Source organism: Pinus tabuliformis, chromosome 9, assembly GCF_031772625.1.
Source record: "Pinus tabuliformis cultivar Carrire ecotype Pingquan chromosome 9, CPIR1, whole genome shotgun sequence".
NCBI lineage: Eukaryota > Viridiplantae > Streptophyta > Pinopsida > Pinales > Pinaceae > Pinus > Pinus tabuliformis.
Genome location: NC_142307.1, coordinates 541,207,976 through 541,230,755, shown reverse-complemented (window position 1 = coordinate 541,230,755; position 22,780 = coordinate 541,207,976). Strand labels below are relative to the sequence as shown.

General features: G+C 37.9%; 1 pseudogene; it reads right to left on the bottom strand.

Annotated features, from left to right (window-relative positions):
• Positions 1-470: 470 nt before the first annotated feature.
• On the bottom strand, positions 471-3,036 carry LOC149149658 (pentatricopeptide repeat-containing protein At3g12770 pseudogene; annotated as a pseudogene).
• Positions 3,037-22,780: the final 19,744 nt, after the last annotated feature.

The following is a 22,780-nucleotide window of genomic DNA, read 5'->3' as shown; positions in this document are numbered from 1 at the left end:
CAGTTACCAAGTTGGATAACGAGAAAATTTTAAAATATGATTAAGGATAGGATATATAGATTAAAAAAATGATTATCAACTCACAAAACTTCCCACACGTCTTGGTTCCATCATTCATCATAATGCATATGAACAAAACCAGAAATCAAATCTGAGATCATCATGCCACGTTAATTTTTATCATATCTATGATGCAAGCAGAAAAACATCATGCTACTGTTGTCCTTAAAAAAATAATAAGATGCAATCAGCTTGCACTACAACATATAATAATAGAAGACGATACCCAATGTAGAATAACTCATGTTTCAATGTATAAAGGTCTACTGCCAAACACAGAATACGCATGCTTCAATGTATTAATATTCATCAAAATATCTTACTGCATGCCATATGTGGATGTTAGGAGGAAGAGATATATGTTGATTAATTCTGAGCGCCATGTTATCGTTAAATATTAAGTCCCTCAGTTCACACCAATATCCATTGTTTCTTCTATTAGCACTCTGGAACTGAAGATGTTACAGTCCACATACGAAGAGACCTTAAATTTAGGCTTCCCACTTAAGACAGTTACACACATCAGTTTCCAGCTACCTAACTACATATATTCACCAATAGTCTCCACAAGAACACGATCCATCCCTAAAATGATGGAAACGAATTGCATCCCTTACAATAATTTCTCGCTTTGCAATCTTGGAGATGAACTTAGCTGCAGTGTGGCAGTCAACACATGCACGAAGGTTCTTTGTAATCCGAATAGGGGACCCGGAACCTGTACTGATAAGGGCAAAAGCGATTGCCAACTTCTCACTGTGACTCCAAAGCATGCGTTCCTTCACCTCCTCTGCCACATCATGCAGCACAAGGCCCGTGTTGGGAACATACCCTGCATCCTTCATCTGCACAGCCAGAGACTCCAATGTAGAATAAATTTCATCGGAATGAGGATGTGATCTGTCGTCTGCAATGAATTGATGAACCCTGTTATTTATTTCGACCAAGGTGCATCCAGGTGTCATTTTTAACCTCTTATCTTTCATCTTTGTTCTCACCTTCGCAACATCATCCCAACGGCCAGCTGCAGCATACATATTCGATAACAACACATAATGTCCAGCATTGTCCGGCTCTAAACAAAAAAGTTGTTCAGCTACACGCCCACCTAGCTCAATGTTGCAATGAATTCTACATGCGCCAAGCAAAGCACCCCACACACCAGCATCAGGCGTTAATGGCATTTTTTTTATGAAGTCTTCTGCTTCATCAAGGCGACCCACACGGCCAAGAAGATCAACCATGCATGCATAATGCTCAACACTTGGCCTGATATCATAATCTCGGCTCATGGAATCAAAAATTTGCCAGCCCTCATCCAATAAGCCTGCATAACTGCAAGCAGATAAAACGCATACGAAGGTGACATTATCTGGGCTAAGACCTGCCTTTTGCATTTCTGAGAAAAGCTCAAGTGCCTTCTCACCATCCCCATGTATTCCATAGCCAGCAATAATGGCACTCCATGACACCACATCTCTTTCATGCATTATGTCAAACAGCTTCCGTGCCATGTCTATGCTACCGTATTTTCCATACATGTCTACAAGCGCAGTCCCTACAGAAACATCATACTCAAATCCACTTTTAATCAAGTAACCATGGATCCACTTGCCCGGTTGCAGAGCTGTCAAATATGCACAAGCCGGGACCAAAGACTTCACAGTGGCCAAGTCAGGTTTCATATTTGTAAAATGCATTTCATAAAAGAGCTTCAAGACCTCATGGGAATTCCCACTCAATGTATAACCTGCAATCATCGCACTCCACGACACCACGTCTCTTGTCGACATTTTGTCAAACACTTGGCGTGCAGTCTTTATCCTCCCGCATTTAGCATACATGTCTATGAGAGCAGTTCCCACAACAACATCCAAATGAAATCCCTGTTGAATGACATAATCATGGATCCACTTGCCTTGTTGCAGATCAGCTAAATTAGCACATGCTGGAAGCACACTCCTTATGGTAACCAGGTCCGGCTTCACATCCTCTGACAGCATCTGATTAAAGAGTTTCAAGGCTTCATTGGCAAGACCATTCAGGACATACCCAGCTATCATAGAATTCCATGAAACAACAACTCGTTGAGGCATTTTTTCAAACACTTGGAGTGCATCTTCTAATCTCCCGCACTTGGCATACATACCTATAAGAGAATTCCCCGCGATCACATCAAATTCAAATCCATTTCTAATAACATGGTTATGAATCTCTTTACCATATTGCAGAGCAGACAGAGAGGCGCATGCCTTGAGTGCATAAGGGAATGTGAAATTGTCTGGCTGTTTTCCGACCTGTTGCATTTGGTAATACAGAGAAAGCGCTTCATAGCAGGAGCCGTTCCTGACATACTCTCTGATCATCACATTCCACAAGCAAACCTTCGGCTTCTGTATTTTGTCAAACAGGAGGCGTGCATGCTCAATGTTGACCGTGGCATACAGAGTGGCGAGCTTGGTTTGTAAAAAAATATTTTGTTGAAATCCATTAATTAGCATGTGGGCTTGGACTTGGTTGAGTGTTTGGATATTGGTACATTCTTGAAGGACAGAAGCATAATATGCATCCGTGAATAAGCCAGCACTGCTCAGTAGCAACCCAACTCCATTTGTGAAAATTCTTGGTGGCTGAAGTTGGAAGAGTGCATTCATGCCGAACTGGAACGAGCAAAAGATTCATCTCTTAGAACTCGAAATAGAATGGTGTTGTGAGGTTGAGTAGGCAAATTCTGTGTATTTAGTGTATGTTAGCCAAATCTCGGGGGTTTTGATACAACCCGTTCTTGAAACAATTCAGATGGCTGAAGAAGGGATCGGGGTTGGGATCGCATAAGTATCGCTGATTACCAGTAAACCAGTAAACTTTCACTGCCTTGGCACTAGACCACTCCCACGGCTTTTATTGAATTCTCAAAATCTGATGGCTTAAGGGAACATGGGTGGATTTTATTTTGATTTTATTGAAGTGGGAATAAGGGTTAATAGTGGAATTTGAAAAATATTTTATTTGAGAAATGAGCAGAATATGTTAATATTGCTTTTTTAATATAGATTGTGCTAGTTTATTATTAATTTAAATAAGAAAATAATTAAAAAAAAAAACTTATAAATTATTTTTAATCAAATAAACATATATATATACCACAATTCTAACAACTCATCTCTTATTTAAGGGGTTAGAATAATGTGTGAAAGTAGAATCTGATTAGGATTTAGAATAACATGAAAAATGGAATTTGATTAAGGTGTTCATTCATGATCATGCGATTTGGAACTTTGAAAATTGACATGAATCGCCTTTTCACTCATCTTTACTCCTAAGCTCATTAAAAATTGGGTGGGTTTAGATTTTTTATTTGTAGATATATATCTTAAAACTTTTATGCTATAATTTCAATTTTTAATTTTATTTTTGATCATTTAAATATAATGTTGAATATTTAATTCATAGTTTTTTTATCTAATTTTTTTTAACTAATTCAATTTTTATATTTTAATATTAAGATATGTAACATTCACCATAGATTTACCAGGATGTTCATGATGGCTTTTTATCACAAAGTTAAAGTCTTATTATAGCCTTGAACTCTTGTGTTGCAAATTTTTAGTCTTATCACAAAGTTAAAGTCTTAGTATGACCTTAACCTTGTGTTGCAAATTTTTAGTCTTATCATAGAGCTAAAATTTAATTATGACCTTGACCTTGTGTTGCGAATTTTTAATCATAAGCTCATAAAAAATAAAAGAGCAAGCTTTCACGAAAATAGGGTAGGTTTAGATTTTTTATTTGTGGATATATCTTATGACCTTTCATGTTATAAATTCAATCTCTAATTCTATTATAAATAGTTTAAATGTAATGTGGGATATTTAACTCATGGTTTCTATCTAACTTCAACTAATTCAACTCTTATCATTTAATATTATTAAGACATGTAACATTCATCATAGATCTTAAGAGAGTGTTCATGGTAGCTTCTTATCACAAAGCTAAAGTCTTATTATGACCTTGACCTTATCACAAAGCTAAAGTCTTATTATAACCTTGACCTTTTGTTGCAAAGATAGAGTCAAAGGAGCAATGCACCAATTGTTATCACTTACTGCAAAATTGTTCGAATGGTGCCAAGTGATGTCAAAAGAATGCAAAAGAGAAGAGGAGATTGCAATCATTTTCCAAGCAGCAGAAGGAATCAAAGCATACATCGGACCCTCTCCATTGGAAAGTGCTCGGAACAAGCTTTCCAATGATATGTGGAAGTCCAAAAATGGACTCCTAGATCAAAAGATATGGTCTACCAAAGTTTGAAGGATTTGAAGCCTTAGTAAAGAAGGAATATCGGAGATCACAATATCGGAGGTCCAGAGTATCAGAAATCACATATCGGAGGTCGGGCATACTAGTGCATCGCAACATCAGAGACATCGGAGATTGGTGGTCGCAACATTGGGGATCCCATGCATCAAAGCAGGCAGTATCAGAGCTCGGAGGAGATCGATGCATCACAATATCGCAATATTGGAACTTTTGCAGGTGACAACCTTTTAACATTTGTGACAAGGGTAACGTGCTGATGGTGTAAATACAGCTAAGGTACTTAAAAAAATATTAACAAAGGATTATCGCAAAACCAAAGGTGCGCGGGGCCTTTTCTCTCTCCTCTATTGGGACACATGGCAGCATATGATTGGTTCTTATAAGTTACACGTGGCTGCATATGATTGGTTCCGATAAGCTACGTGTGGCAGCATATGATTGGTTCCAATAAAGCTACATTGGCATCTGATGTCAGCGTGATGTGGCGGTACGAAAGGACACGTGGCAGGCAGTTTTGGTGTTTTTAGGGGGCCTACAGGGGAAATTTTGGGTGACATGTGTCGCCACTCAAGAGGTGCCATGTGGAAGTGATGATGTCATATCGAAGATCGCATATTGGAGGTTGAGGATGTCAGCGCTTTGTAACACTCGACAATTGAAGAAATGCTGATAAGGGGGCTCTGATAAAGGGATGGCACATAGTTGCAAGAAGAACTCAAAGAACCAAAGGCGTAAAGGATAGGGCTAAGCACCAAGGGATATCAACGATCGGGGAATTGAAATATCGCAACTCCCATGTTATTTCCCCGATTGGAAACCTCAAATGAAAGGGGCTCTAATTTTGGCTAGCGCATGGTCAAGAGGAAGTTAAATAAACTCAGGTGCAAAGCACTTTACAAAGGAAAAATGGCCCCCAGGTAGGAACAAAATGCCCTAGCGCCTTAAGGCTAAGCCTTCGGTCATGGCCCTCGATCCCATGGAGGGAAATAGAAAGGGGCTAAACAACAGGGGCCAAGGACATCGAAAATCATTATTTTCATAATATCTTTAGGAATAAAATTCTCAATGAGTAAAGTTCTGAGAGTGCAGTACAGAGCTTTAAAGGTGTATGGGTCAGCATTTGCAGTATTGAATGAAGGCACAGAGGAGTTGGTAATTGAAATGGGTTAATCCTATGGAAGCCTTTGTAACAAGAAACCAAGGTCAACATTAGCAACAGAAATGAATTCGACTACTTCGCTTTCACGTCTTCAACGAGTTAAATGGAGGTATTGGACTCAGGAAGCAGTGTGCAATTCACCTCAGAATTAATTTCTCGTCATGGAGCTCCACATAGTCAGACAATGAAAGATGGCCAGGTCAATATCTGTTTATGTACTGTGGCAAACAAACGACAGTCGATTGCTCTAGCTCTAAAGAGGGAGAAATTCAAGCAATTAAGGAGAAAGCGATAGGTGAACCTACCAAGTAATAGATGAGGAACATCATGGCAAGGGCATGGCCTGATCAACGTCGATCATAGGAATCAGCATGGAGATATTTTTCTAGGGTCATTATTAAGTTTTCCCATGTTCTGTATTTTGTACTTTGTTACATTTTAAAGAAGAAATCAATCTGTTGTAATCATTTTGGGCCACAGAGCCATCGCACGCCGAGATAGCTAGTTGATCGGACAGCTAGAGCTCAGTTGAGATATTTTGTAGGTGTTGTTCAAAGCTCCCCTCTCCTTATAAATAGAGGGAAGAAACACTTCAATAAGGTTTAGAATTTTTGGAAAGAAACTCTTGGAAAAGGCCTTTTCCTGTTTTCATGAAGGCAGTGTTATAAATCTGGATGTATGCACATTTCTCAGAAGATCAATACAATATTTTTAGTGATTCCAACTTATTTGGTTGCAGTATGTTCTTCTCCCTATTTGTTTTCATATATGTTAAATACTCTTCTTAGATTTTATGTCACGTAGTTTCTAGATATATTTCTCATTAGATGCAGATTCATTTAGATCAAGTTACTGATGGAAAATGTTTGTATTGATGTGTTAGGTCCCTATACTACTAGTGTAACCCCTTATTGTTATTAGTGCAACCCCCTTATTGTATTATTGTACCCATATAGTCCCCATGTTGTTATTATTATGCCCCATAGAAGCCCACTATTGTTATTGTTGTGCCCTTACAATATTATTGTTATGTAGGCTCAGATTGTATTGGGATCCCTTGGACTCCTATATATAGAAAGGAGGTCTTGTCATTTGTATCATCCAATAATTGTTCATTTTTGTAATGTAAAGGAGGCTTCCCCCTCGAAGAGGCTGATTTTGAAGCCGTTGATCTCTATTTTCTATCTTTTTGTCAGCTGGTTTCATAACAATTGGTATCAGAGCTTTGGATTCTAGGGTTTCACTGCTTCAAACAGGTCATCGTGGAATTTTCGCTATAAATTTTTCTCTACAAAATTTCAGAAGAAAAAAATATCCCATTGGAGCCGAAACTGTTCTGAACCTCAGGTCCGAATTTCAGATCTTGTCTCGCTATATTTTCGGAGATATGATCTGAGGAAGTTAGGGTTTTTGCAAGCTCCAAAATTCCATCTCAAACAAGTCATCATGGAATTTTCGCTATAACTTTTGATCTACGGCGTTTCAAAAGCTAAGAAAAAACCCATTTGAGCCGCAAATGTTCTGAACCTTGGGTCTGAATTTCAAATCTTGTTTCGCTATATTTTCGGAGATATGGTCCAAGATATTTAGGGTTTTTTGCAGGCTCCCGATTTACATCGCAAACTGGATACCAGGGGAAAATCGTCATAACTTTCTCTTTGAGCATCAGATTGAAATTGCGTAAAAATTTATAGAAATAGGACGACCTGTAGTTTTCTGTGTACGGTTTCAGGTCCTAAGGTCAAAACAGTGACACATGGAACTTCATACAAGTTCGCTCTATTTAACCAGTCTATAATCAGGTCATCGTGGCAGATTTAGCATAATTATTCCTTGGAGAATCCAATCTTGATCAAACTATGAGGTTGGAAAGAGGACTTGGAGGGCTACCACAAGAAAAAGATTCAGAACTTGAAGATCTAAAATTACAGAGTTACAGTCGTTTAAATATTTAGCTCCTAAAAGCAAGAAAAATAATGTCTTGAATCAAGAAAATAGAAACACCTAGTAAGAAAAATTGGATGGATGATTTGAAGAATGTGATCAAAGCTAAGATAAATAGTTTTATATGTGTCATGGAAGCTAATATCGATGGTATGAAATCAGATTTGAAGAAAGACATGGAAGGTTTGAAGGAAGGTGGGACAAAGCTGCTACAAGAAAGACCTCTTAATGGCGAAAACATATTAAAGGAAACTCATGATGAGAAAAAAATAAATGTTAATCATGATTTCATAGAATCTAACATTGGATTGAAAACCCTCCATATTCCAAAGATCGATATGAGGAAGTTTGATGGGAAGGATCCCATAACATGGATACTATAAATGGGAAATATTTTGATCTACATGATGTGCAATTGTTACAAAAGGTACGTATTACATCTTTATATTTAGAACCAAATCAATTTTTATGGTATAAAGGGCTTTGTTCTTTTAAACCAATTGTCACCTAGTCAATTTTCAGAGAGGAATGATAGCACATGATGAGAATACAAAGAGCAACACGTTATTTAGCCAATTGATAAATCTGAAACAAAAGGGTTCAATGGAAGAGCACATTCAGGAGCTCCAAAAATTGAATATAGGGGTAAATGATATTCTAGAGAAGCATAGGATTGATGTCTTAATAGGTACCTTATAGGATAACATTCAACATGAGGTTTGTCTTTGGGACCCTGATTCATTGGAGAAGACATTCAGGTTGGCAAGAAAAATGGAAAGCAAAATTATGGCAACAAGGAAGCCTACCACTCACAACTATAAAGATGGAAGTGTTGTTGTTCCTATCCTTTCACCACCTACAAGGTTGACACCACAACAATTGGAAGAAAAAAGAGAAAAAAGGCTTTGTTACAATAGTGATAGAAAATACACTAAAGGTCATAAGTGTGTTGAGAAGAAATTAATTTACATAGATAGGGAAGAGGAGCAAGAAAAGGAACAAGAAACGTCAAAAGAAGAGGATATACACCAGGAACCAATCCCAAAGAAAGAAGAAATGAATATGACCATATATTCTAATGCATTGACAAGAATTACCACTCCTCAAACTCTCAAGATAGAAGGGCATATCAAGAAGAAAAAGGTAACAGTGTTGATTGATTCGAGTAGTACCCATAATTTTATTCATTGTAAGATAGACAAGGAATTGAATTGCTTCCTATATCTAGCACCAGAGTGTCAAGTAATGGTTGCAAATGGAGGAACCATAAATTTCTCTGGAAAGTGCCATAATATCAACCTATCCATGGGAGAATATGTATTGAATAGTCCAATCATTTTCATTCCAATGGGTGGTGGATATGTTGTACTAGGAGTCCAATGGCTACAATCTTTGGGTACGATAGCTTTTAATTTTCAAGAACTTTTCTTGAAATTTTTTTGGGAAGGAAAGGAAGTTGAATTAAGGGGTATCACAGGGAAACCGGGAAAGATAATAAGCTCTAACAGCATGAAAAATCTTCTAAATAAATAAAAACAGGGCATAATTGCACAATTATGTTCACTAGAGGTTCCCACATCGAAATCATCTATTTCTCCAGATCTCCAAAACGTTTTGGACAATCATTCCAAGGTATTTGAGACTCCCAAAGGCATCCCACCTATTCGTGATCATGATCATGCTATTCATTTGATCCCAAACATCATGCCTTACAGATATCCATATGCCCAAAAGAGTGAAATTGAACATATGGTTGCAGAAATGCTAGAGGTTGGTATAATTCAACCTAGTCAAAGTTCTTTCTTTGCTCCAGTGGTATTGGTACACAAGAAGGATGGATCATGGCGCATGTGTCCAGATTATAGGGAGCTCAACAAGCTTACTATTGAAGATAAATTTCCCATTCCTGTCATTGATGAATTATTGGATGAATTACATGGAGCAATTTACTTCACCAAGTTGGATGTTCATTCAGGATATCATCAAAATAGAATGAAGACTGAAGACATTCCAAAAAAAACATTGAGAACTCATGAGGGTCATTATGAATTTTTGGTCATGCCTTTTGGCCTTACCAATGCACCTTCTACATTTCAAGGTTTGATGAATTCCATTTTCAAACCCTTCCTTAGAAAATTTGTGTTAGTATTTTTTGATGATATACTAATCTACAGTAAGTCTTGGAAGCATCATGTTCAACATGTTGACAGGGTGCTCAAACTATTGGAGGAGAAAAATTTATATGCAAAAAGCTCCAAATGTTTCTTTAGAGTACAAGAGGTGGAATATTTTGGTACTCATTTAGCTCATATCTCATCTTATCATCCTCAATCTGATGGGCAAACTGAGATAGTGAACAAATGTTTGGAAGGATATCTTCATTGCTTTGTATATGATAAATAGACACAATGGGTCAAGTGGTTGCCTCTGGTTGAATGGTGGTATAACACTTCCTTCCATACTGCAGCAAAAATGACCCCATTTATGGCACTTTATGGATATCATCCACCATCCATCACATTATTTTTAAAAGAAAATTATAAGGTTCAAGCGGTGAAAGATCACATCAAGCATCAAAAACAAGTTCTCAAATTCTTAAAGGATAATCTCACTTTGGCGTAGAATAGAATGAAACAACAACCATATCAACATCGCAGCGAAAGAAGTTTTGATGTAGGTGACTGGATATTTCTACGATTACAACCATACAAACAAATGTCACTCAAGAAAGCTAAGAAGGATAATAAATTATCACAAAAGTATTATGGTCCATATAAGGTGTTACAAAATATTGGTACTATGGCATACAAATTGGAGCTTCCTACATCTTCCCGAGTGCATCTGGTTTTCGATGTTTCATGCTTAAAGAAGGTTATAGGTGAGAAGATCCTAGTTCAAATAATATTGCTAGAACTTGACGAGGAAGGAAAAATCATATTGGAACTAGAAGCAGTCACAAAAACAAGAAATCGACAACTACGAAATCAATCAATTTTAGAGTATCTCATCAAGTGGAAGAACTTACCACTGAAGATTCCACATGGGAGGATGAGAATTTTATACAGAAGCATCCAAAACTACTCAAGCATTGAGGACAACACTTTTTGAAGGAGAGGGGCATGTTAGGTCCCTATACTACTAGTGTAACCCCTTATTGTTATTAGTGCAACCCCCTTATTGTATTATTGTGCCCATATAGTCCCCATGTTGTTATTATTATGCCCCATAGAAGCCCACTATTGTTATTTTTGTGCCCTTACAATATTATTGTTATGTAGGCTCAGATTGTATTGGGACCCCTTAGACTCCTATATAGAAAGGAGGTCTTGTCATTTGTATCATCCAATAATTGTTCATTTGTGTAATGTAAAGGAGGTTTCCCCCTCGAAGAGGTTGATTTTGAAGTCATTGATCTATATTTTATATATTTTTGTGAGTTGGTTTCATAACATGATGTGGAAATAAAGTATTTAAAAAGTGCTCCATGTATCTTAGCATCTCATAAGCATTCCATTTCTCTTGTTTCTCTCTAAATCCATATATATAGAATTCTTGAAGTTTAAGCTCTGTATTATGGATTTCTCCTCTACTGTCTTCTACTATTACATCTACCTTAACAATTGATTTGCTGCAAGCTCTCAATCTGACTTGGCCACCAATGATGGAGGATTATTTCCCGTGTATTCCTGTGTGTACGCTGGTTCATACATTGTATCTTTATGAATGGTTCTGAATCAATCTTGTTTGAATTACTTGTGATAAACTATGGTGATGTAAGTATTTAAGATAAATTTGAAAACACTAATTAATATGTCCTAGGCACTGGTCTCCAATCAACCCATAGGTTGTCTCTACGATGCTTCTATATCTTCTGAAGCACTTGTGTGATAGGAGATAGAAAAAGTGACAACATCTTTATGGCGTCATTGTTGGGGAACAAATTAGAGAAATTTTCCCTTGGGTATGACATTCATACACTCTTTGATAAGGTGAGCAAATATGTGTGGGTTGTAGTTTTATCACCTTGGAGACTCCATTTTCAAATGATAATTTCATCAACCTGGATTTTAAGAGGTCTCATACCCACTCAAACCCTTCTCAACAAAGAATTCCAGTTGTATCTGATCTAGAAAAACTAATATCTAGAAGGACTAGGAAGGAAAAAATCCCCAATACTGATGCTACTGCGTCCTCGTTTCCTGAAATATCCTCATCCAACTCATAGAATGCCATAATTCATCGCTTTGATTTTTCTCCTAGAGTCTGTTGAGGGCCCGAAAATCGGGTCGACAACAAGGGGGATACCCACCCGGTCCGGAACTTGGTTGGCAACTCCTTGTCCGTTTGGTATAGCGGGTCCGACTGGGGATAATGGGACCAGTTTCCCAATCTAAGGGGTGTGTGTGTGTGTGTAGAGTTGGATGATGCTGATCTAGAAGTATTTTAAGCTAATTTAATTCAAACTTCTAAACTGACTCTATGCTATTGTAATCTAATAAGAAACAACACATCTAATCTACGCTAACCCGGGGTGTATTTCTTCTATTATGCAATCTAAAAAGATTTCGAACAATAACTGGTAATAAAGATCATTCAGCTATCATAAGAATATAAATCAATTAAGATAAACCATTCTGCATAAAAAGTTAGGCAAAACAGTTGTGAACAGCATATCGCATAATAAGTTATTCATATGTTAAGCACAAATAAATGACTCCACCGTATAGAAGTGCCAAATGGTAACCCACACATTCATACATTAACATATAAACAACTAAAACTGCATATCAGTCTAGGAATATAAGCAGAAATTGGTCAAGAGATAAAAGTACCATTTATGACTGATTTCACTCATAAACTTCAAGCAATAACGATTTATCTCTACTTGTTCTAACATCTACTAAGAGTACAGAAGTGCAACATCAGTAGCAGACATTAAATGCAAACATTGATAAATCTCGATCCATCCATTCATCAAAAACCCCCTCCGAGGGTGCAAAAGTGCATGTTCTGAGGACAAGTTTTTTGACAAATTTCCGGACCCTTCTCCAAATGCCATGAGAAGGGTTAAATACTACTAACTAATTAATCTTAATTACATAAATTTAGGACACGGCTTCAAATGACCGCCCTTCTACTAAAACAAATTTATTTCTAAAAATTGAATCTAATTTCTAACCGTTTCTGTATTTGCTCCTTAGTGCTGTAAGCAATGCAACGTTCGCCTGGGAAGAGTCGGCTGGTTGTCTTCTCCTTTCGTTCGAGCGATGAAAATAGAAATAACAAGAGCTGGCACCGCTTTCTGACAAACTAGAAGATATTTTCGAAAATCTTCCTCTGGCTTGGTGTATTCGCTGTGTGTATACTTGGTATAACCCAAATTTCTTTCAAACTGATTGTGCTGTTGCTATTTCGGTTTCCGGCCGTGCGAATGACTCAATGAGTTAGGGATTTCGTTGTCTGAACAAATTTTCTGTATTGAAAATTGCTTCCGTTCTTTGTTCCAGGCTTTTCTGGAGCATCTTTCTTTTTGCTTTACCCAGTCTGAGCTTTAGGATCTTTTGTAAACATGCCGCTTTTGTGTGCCTTTGACTCTGAGTCTTGGATAGTCTATTTCCATCAGTATCTGTTGAGTGATACTCTGGAATCCGTGGTCCTGCTGCATGCGGCATCCGTTTGCGAAGGCATCTCTTATTTGTTCTCCGAGTATTGACGCTTTCCCCTTTTCCTTAGATGTTTCCTGCACATTGATTTATAGTAGTTGCTGCCTTACAGTTTACGCAAAGGAAAAGAGAAATGACGAAAAGATTGACATGAAAGCTTTAAGTTCTAATGAATGCATAATCATGACACTCAAAACAACTTGACTCTTCGAAAAACGCAACACAATCCTTCTTGGATTCTTTGGCGTACAATCATTAATTTCTCTTAAGGCGCGCCCCAATTTTGGTCTACAGACATCTTTCCTTGAACACTATGTCGAGGAAATTTTGCGATGAGTGGTTTCTGCGATTCGTATCGCAGTATCGAGGATTGCGATGTCAAGATGTGTCATCGCAGGAATTGATGGTCGCATTCATCGCAGATCGTAAATCGCAGATCGCAAAATACAGATCGCAAATCGCAGATCGCAAGATCGCAGATCGCAAATCACGTTTTATCATTCAATCACTATGTGTTGCTTATGCGATGTTGCGATATGCGACGTCGCATATCGGCCGTCGGCGATTCCTTAGCTTTTCATTTTAAGAGCGCTTTTCAATATATGCAATGTGATGAATTTCACGTCGCTCCTTCGTAGCTTATTCATGCGCATAGGAAAACGCTTCACTCTCTCTTTGCGATGCGATACAGCTTTAGAGAGTTAAAATACAAAAAACAAATTGTGATAAAATGTTTTTTGGATTTTTTGTTAAGGGTCCCCATTTGCTTGGTGTTATTGCTAATACCAAACAAAGAGGGGGGTTGTTGGTGACCACAACAATGGCGATTCACTGTGAAGAACCAGTTATCTCTGTTTTTTTCAATTGAATTTCCACTTCCGAAACAAATTTTTTTTCATATGTCTAAATTTTTTTATGGACAGATAGAGTACATTACTCCTTATCCTATCAATGATACTTTGTCTCAACCTTTTCATATTCCAATTGTTTGCTTCCTCAGGCTTAGTTCTTGCATTCACACCAGACATTACTTGGTCTTTTAAAGATAAAATAAGGTCTTCTTTGCGTGCTGGCTTTTTAAAATATTCTCATTTGTCGTAGGTAGAGCCTCTGCTGCCCGCAAGCGTCCATAGCCTCGACAGGGTTACCTGTTATCCAACAATGATCCTTTATCCTGCTTGAGGTTATTTACAACATTTCAGAGAAAAACCCTTTTTGACACTTTTTTTTTTATTCTCTAAAGAACAATGTCTTGGTTTGGTGGCCAAATTATGACACAGTCATTCACTTGATTTACACTTTTGCTGAACAAGCTGGCTCGTGATGAGACCCCTTGTCTTTTGATTGCAACAATCTTGAGTCGTTGCCCTGTTTTGGTAGATAGTATTGGCAAAGTCAGCAAGTTATAATATCTGTGATCATGATAAGCCGGCTCGTGATGAGACCTCTTATTCTTTGAGATATAGTGTTTTCTCGAATTGTTCCTCTGAATGTTGTGATTTCCTTTAGCAGGGAGGAAGTCATTGTTTTTCCTTAAGAAAGCTCTGGACAACAATAATAGAGTTTGAAAACAACAGCTTTACAGAGAATATTTATTTTATTATTGATACCTTTCATTGTGCTGATATAAAACAATTTTTTACCAAAGGTTGCTTTCATCAAAGTTTTTGAGGTTGAAACTAATATCATGTTTAGGCTAAAGTTAACTCTATTTGTCAATAATAAAAATCAGATTTTTCAAAAAGTTTTTCTACTTGTATAAGCGAAAAGCTCAAAATCTGATAGAGAATTGGTGTCTTTTTCATGAACCCTTTTAGTGACCATCTACAACTGGTCTTATTTATAAGAAAGAAAAAAAAAACAAAATAAAAACTAAAACTATCCTACAAAAATAGAAGATTGATCTTCTATGGAAAATACATTTTAAGAATTTGTCCATTCACAGGTAAGGAATCTCTTCTACCTGCCAAATCCTGCAACACAAACGTCGATGGGCCTATGACTTCTACAATCTGAAAAGGACTAAGCCACAGCTTCTGAAATTTTGTATGTTTGCCCTTTTCTTCATGAGCCTTATCCCATTTCAAAACTAAATCTCCCATCTGAAAGTTTTTTCTGGTCATTATGCTTGAGTCAAAAGAGGATTTTATTAGCGCTTGGTGATGAGCATGGGTTTTCTTAGCTTGTTCTCATCGTTCTTCTAATTTGATTATTTCCATTTGTCTCAATTGTAAGGAGGAAGTAGATACTTCATCGATGTATTGTACTAAAGACAAAGAGGGAATGACTAAGTGAGTTGGAAGAACCACTTCTTTCCCATAAACTAAATTAAAGGGAGAAGTGCTGATTGAAGCTTTCTTCGTAATTCTATCTGCCCATAAAGCATTTACCAATGCTTTGTGCCAATTATTTTGGTTTTGGTCGACTGTTCTTTTAATAATCCTGATCAGGTTCTTGTTTGTTGATTCAACCAATCCATTACCTTGCGGATAGTAGTTGGCAGAATATTTCAGTTTGAACCCTCTTTTAAGTGCAAACGCAGTCATTGTATTTCCAGAAAAGTATGAAGCATTATCAAACATTAAGGCCGTGGGCAATCCAAACCTAGTGATTATAAATTGATCTATGAATTCAATAATGTTTTCAGAATTAGCTGTCTTGAGAGGAACTACTTCTACCCATTTAGTAAAATAATCTGTTGCCGTGAGGATGTACCTATGCTGCTTACAAGAGTGAGGAACGATCTCACCTATTATGTCCAAGCCCCATTGACTGAATGGTTGCTCGATGTTAACCGACTGTAGTGGCATGGACGATTTCTTTTGTTTCCCTGCAGCAGTCTGGCAGACTTGGCATTTCCTCACGTAATTGTATGAGTCTTTGAACAACATGGGCCAATAATATCCTGCACGTAAGATTTTATGTGCAGTAGCATCTCCAGCATATTGTCCGCCTGCTGGTCCATCGTGGAGTTCCTGCAAAACCTTTTCGGCTTCAGTTTTCTCAAGACACCTAAGAAGCACAGAATCGTAATTCCTTTTAAACAGAACATCATTTATGAGCTGGTATTGTTTAGCTTTCAATCTCAGAGCTCTTTTCTTGGTGTGATCCAGGTGTGATGGAGCATACCCGTTCTTAAGATAATAAATGGTGTCAGCATATAATGATTCTGCGTCGTTTAGGCTTACCTCATACGTATGTACCTCTTTAGATGAGTTCTCAGAAATTTGCGATGCTCCAACCAACATCTTGCAGAAGCCTTGACCTCTTACGATGTTTGCTGGTTTAATCTCAAAATCGTATTCTTGTAAAGCGGTGATCCAATTTGCTCTCTTTTCGCCCACATCCTTCTGTATCAGAAGGTTTCTTACCGCTGGAAACGATACTATGACTTTGGTATGAGCTTTAAGTAAGAAAGGTCTGAAATACTTGATCGCTTTGAAAACAGCATATGCCTGTTTCTCCACGTCTGAATAATTGAGTTCAACACCTTGTAAGTTCGAGCTAAAAAATGCGATTGGAGCTTCCTCCTTTTCTTGATTTGCTTGAGTTAGAATCGCGGCATAAGATTTCTCTGAGGCAAATGTGTATAATATAAAAGATTCTGAAAAATTCGGGGTCGCTAAAGATGGAGCGTTAATGATAGCTTGTTTGATCAAGTTGAATGCTTCATGCTCATCTTGACCCCATTTAAAATTTGAATTCTTTTTTATCATATTTTGCAAAGGAGAAACAATACGTGAAAAATCTGGGACAAATCTCTTTACAAAATTGATTTGACCAAGGAAAGATTGCATGGCTTTTTTGTTATGAGGCATGGATATTTCGGAAATTTCTTTGATTCTGTCAGGTTCAATGTGAATACCAGATTTTGACACTATGAATCCTAGCAATTTTCCTTCACTTAATGCGAAAAAAAATTTCTTTGGGTTAAGTGAAATCCCATACCTTAAACATCATTGAAAAATTTGTTTCAAGTCTTTGAGATGGTCGCTTCGCTTCTTGGAGTACACTGTTATATCATCCAGGTAAATCACTACAGATCTATTGACTAAACCTTTAAATGCGATGTCCATGGCTCTCTGAAAGGTAGCGCCGGCATTGATCAGACCAAATGGCATCTTCCGATATGCGTATGTGCCCCATTTAGTTCGGAATGTGGTTTTTAACTGATCATCGGGATCTACCAGCACTTGATTGTATCCTGAAAATCCATCCAGAAAAGACATTAATTCTGAGCGTGCTACTGCCTGTAATATTTGCTCCATAGGTGGGAGGGGAAAATTGTCTTTTTGACAGGCTTTGTTGAGATTCCGGAAATCGATACAGATTCTAATATCTCCGTTTTTCTTTCTAACGGGCACCATATTGGATACCCATTTGGAATGTCTGACGGGGAAAATTATTTTGGCTCTCAACAACTTATTTAGCTCAGTTTTTATCTGATTTTCTAAATTGGGGTGGATTTTTCTGAGTTTCTGCTGGACAGTTTTTTCGTTGTCAATCATAGGGATAGTGTGTTGAATGATAAAAGTGTCGTATGTCTTCAGCTCATCGTAATTCTAGGCAAAAACGTTTTTGTATTGTCTCAGAAGACGGGTATATGCTGATTTTTCTTCAGGGGCTAGGCCGTGGCCTAGATTAACGTTTTGTGGTTTCTCATCGGTTCCTAGGTTTACTAATTTATAGTTCAGAGTCGAACTGTTGAGTTTAGAATTGGTAGACCTTTTAAACCGACTTTTCAAATCATATAAGTCTTCTAACTTAACCACCGATTTAGGTATAGCATTATCAGTGCTATCTTGTTGTATTTGGTGATCATGATGGTCTTCGTCAATTATTTGATTTGAGTAGGATCCTTCAGAAGTGAGGAAATTTACAATGTCAGGATCGTCATTGAATACTCTCCAGTTTGTGATGTTGTCAGGGATGGATGGTCTAAAGATTAATTCTATTGAGAATCTATCTGGACTAAAATCTTCGGAGGGAATAAGTCTAGAGGCTATGTTAGCTAACAGGTTTGCGCTCACATTTTTGAGTCTAGGGATTGACGAAATATTGAATGCTATGAAATGTGCAGTCAGATCTTGTACTAAAGATTGATAGTGCTTCAAATGACCTCATAGTCAATGTATGGTGTTACGTACCTGTTTGACGACAATCTCAGAGTCTCCAAAGACTTGAAGGTACTTAACGTTCAACCCGATTGCTTTGTATAGGCCTTGCACCAAGGCCTCGTATTTCGCTGTATTGTTCGTGCAATCGAATTCAAGTCTGCACGTAAGCATGGTTTTATTTCCATCTGGGCTAATCAGAACGCATCCTGCTCCTGCTCCCTCGTTAGATTTGGAGCCATCAAAATATAATTTCCGAAACAAAGATGTATTTACAGAGTTATCTAAAAAATTAACACATTTTGAATTATCAGTTTGGGAAAAATTTTCAACTTGGGACAAAACTGAATTTTCTAAGTAAGGTGAAATATGAGCATTGAAATTGTTGAGGAAAGAATCTACCGAGTAATTGCCTATGATACTACTGTTGTATGCTATTGCTTCATTTTCTCCCTCCAATTCTGTCACTATGTACTTTTGGTGTAACTCTCGTTCAACCTTTATTTGATTCAGTTTACCATTGTAGGGTAACCACATGTGCGAACAGTCAGTTGAGAAATATCCATGGAGTTTTTCGGACCAATCCCTGCTAAGAATCAAACCATAGAATTCAGGGATATCAACTACTAGAATGTCAATAACCTGACATACCTTCGGGTTAGACGACAATCTTATGGTCACTTGATTAAGTTCACCAATCACTTCGACTTGAGATCGATCAAGCTGAACTATGCGCACCGCAGAATTTTGTGGTTGAACATTCAATTTGGCACATATTGATCTGGGTAAAATATTCGTTGAAGCACCAGAATCGACCAAGCAATTGTGCACGTTTTTATTGAAAATTTCATAAGTGAGAAGAAAAGGGGGAGTATGAGATCTTGATCTTCCTCCAATCAAGGCGATGTCATTTGGGTCAATCTTATTGATCGTGTTGGTTGGAGGTCTTCCCATGTTGTGGGAAGCTACAGCTGTAGGTAAAGATGTAGTGGGCACGACATGTAATTCTTTCATCATTATTTTCTGTTGATGTTTCAATTTGCTCAACTCGTAAAGAGTGATATTAGCCCTAGTCTTTTTCATGTCATCGATAATGTTATACTCCATTTCATCCGACACAATCAGTGTTCTTGATGGAGGTGTTTGATCTGATTGGACTGGGCTAGATTGGGTCGCTTTAGCGGTTGTTTTCTTTTTTGCGACCTTATCTTTTGTTGCAGGGCTTGCGCCCTTCTGTTTAGGGGTAGTTTGGGGAGGATCAAGTTGATTTTTTCTTCGTGTGCTAACCGGAAATGCTTCTTGATCTTCTTCTTGTGGGAGGATGAAATCCCACATTCCTTATAGTTCCACAACTTCTTCATCATTGGTCTGCCCTTTAGTGGTATTCTCTTCTTCTTCTTCTTCTTCTTCGGATTCGATGTTTGAGATAGCGTTGGGTGGTTTCACATCCATTGGAGGATTTCTTTTAAAAGTTCTGTAGGGCTTTTTTGAAGAAGTTTCTGCTACTTGCTTTTTTATGTCAATCATCTCATTGGACATGGCCTTTAATACTTTTTGTAATCCTTCCAAATCGAAAGGATCTTTCGTTTGTTTCTTCTTGGCGTCTTCTTTGAAAGAGATTTTCTTAGATTTGCGTTCCTCTATCGCAGACCTCTTTTCTATTGCTACTACACGTTTTTCTACTGCTATCGCCTCTGTCAAGTTTTCAACTAAGGTCGTCTTGTTTGCCCTATCTACGAAGATTACCAAGTTTGATGGTAAGGCCATAATATACCATTCACATCTTACTTCCTCACTGGGTTGGGAAGCAACGGGAATTTTTTTGAGGATTTTATTGAACCGTAAATTGAAATCTTTAATGGGTTCTCTAGCCTCGGCTTTAAGATTGGATAGGTCATTGATCAACGTCGCCGTTGATCTGTCATCACCGAACTTGGTAAGGAATTGACTTTGAAAAATGTCCCAACTTGTGATAGACCCGGAAGGTAACGAAAAGTACCATGACCCAGCTGTCCCTTGCATTGTATAGGGAAAAAGCCGGACGACAACATCCTCGTTGGTAACTCCGTTGAGATTAACAGAAAGCATGAAATTATTAATATGCTCTTCAACTAGCATGCCTGTTTCTGGATTGAATTTGGGTAGCCATTTCTTAGGATGGGTCGGTATTGGGCTCAGGGGTGGAGGCATTAAAACCGCCCCAGGATTGTTCCATGGAGACTGGGCCATCGTTGAGCTGCTAGTGAATGAAAGTGCAGAGGATGATCCCTAATGCTGAGAAGATGAAGATATTATGATCTTTGATGACTGAAGAGGAGGGGTTGTGGAAGATGGATGAGTGATTTGGAATGAAGATGTGGGTGGCTGACTTCGCGGTGAGGGAGTTGAAATGGACGATGTAGATGAAAGAGTCTCACTATCAGACTCTGGTGGTGTTTTCCTTGCTCTTTTCCTGGTGGGGAGAGGGAGTTTAGTTGGCTGAATGCCAAATTTTTCACTCTTTAATCTGGTCAGGGGATGAGCAGGGTTGTACTGCGAAGTCACGCTGCTTTGAGATTTATCAGACCTCTGAGTAAAAATAGAAAATCCCTGGAGTTTACGAATCAGAGTTTGAATTTCAGGGGGTTCAATGATAAGTTGGTCTGAAATATTAGGGCATGTAGCAACAGTTGATACTCAAGCGACTTCTGATTCTGGATTTAAACGTACTGGGGAAGTCGGGGGAGTTGATGAGGGTGATTTACTCTCAGAATGGTATTTAGATTTTGATTTAGGTGCCATTCATAGTTCGTGCCCTCCTTCTAGCGCTAAATATGTTGAGGGCCCGAAAATTGGGTTGACAACAAGGGGGATACCCACCCGGTCCGGAACTTGGTTGGTAGCTCCTTGTCCGTTTGGTATAGCGGGTCCAACTGGGGATAATGGGACCAGTTTCCCAATCTAAGGGGTGTGTGTGTGTGTGTAGAGTTGGATGATGCTGATCTAGAAGTATTTTAAGCTAATTTAATTCAAACTTCTAAACTGACTCTATGCTATTGTAATTTAATAAGAAACAACACATCTAATCTACGCTAACCCGGGGTGTATTTCTTCTATTATGCGATCTAAAAAGATTTCGAACAATAACTGGTAATAAATATCATTCAGCTATCATAAGAATAGAAATCAATTAAGATAAACCATTCTGCATAAAAAGTTAGGCAAAACAGTTGTGAATAGCATATCGCATAATAAGTTATTCATATGTCAAGCACAAATAAATGACTCCACCGTATAGAAGTGCCAAATGGTAACCCACACATTCATACATTAACATATAAACAACTAAAACTGCATATCAGTCTAGGAATATAAGCAGAAATTGGTCAAGAGATAAAAGTACCATTTATGACTAATTTCACTCATAAACTTCAAGCAATAACGATTTATCTCTACTTGTTCTAACATCTACTAAGAGTACAGAAGTGCAACATCAGTAGCAGACATTAAATGCAAACATTGATAAATCTCGATCCATCCATTCATCAAAAACCCCCTCCGAGGGTGCAAAAGTGCATGTTCTGAGGACAAGTTTTTTGACAAATTTCCGGACCCTTCTCCAAATGCCATGAGAAAGGTTAAATACTACTAACTAATTAATCTTAATTACATAAATTTAGGGCACGACTTCAAATGACCGCCCTTCTACTAAAACAAATTTATTTCTAAAAATTGAATCTAATTTCTAACCGTTTCTGTATTTGCTCCTTAGTGCTGTAAGCAATGCAACGTTCGCCTGGGAAGAGTCGGCTGGCTGTCTTCTCCTTTCGTTCGAGCGATGAAAATAGAAATAACAAGAGCTGGCACCACTTTCTGACAAACTAGAAGATATTTTCGAAAATCTTCCTCTGGCTTGGTGTATTCGCTGTGTGTATACTTGGTATAACCCAAATTTCTTTCAAACTGATTGTGCTGTTGCTATTTCGGTTTTCGGCCGTGCGAATGACTCAATGAGTTAGGGATTTCGTTGTCTGAACAATTTTCTGTATTGAAAATTGCTTCCGTTCTTTGTTCCAGGCTTTTCTGGAGCGTCTTCCCTCTTTAGCGTCTTTCTTTTTGCTTTACCCAGTCTGAGCTTCAGGATCTTTTGTAAACATGCCACGTTTGTGCGCCTTTGACTCTGAGTCTTGGATAGTCTATTTCCATCAGTATCTGTTGAGTGATACTTTGGAATCCGCGGTCCTGCTGCATGCGGCATCCGTTTGCGAAGGCATCTCTTCTCTATTCTCCGAGTATTGACGCTTTCCCCTTTTCCTTAGATGTTTCCTACACATTGATTTATATTAGTTGTTGCCTTACATTTTACGCAAAGGAAAAGAGAAATGACGAAAAGGTTGACATGAAAGCTTTAAGTTCTAATGAATGCATAATCATGACACTCAAAATGACTTGACTCTTCGAAAAACGCAACACAATCCTTCTTGGATTCTTTGGTGTACAATCATTAATTTCTCTTAAGGCGCGCGCCCAATTTTGGTCTA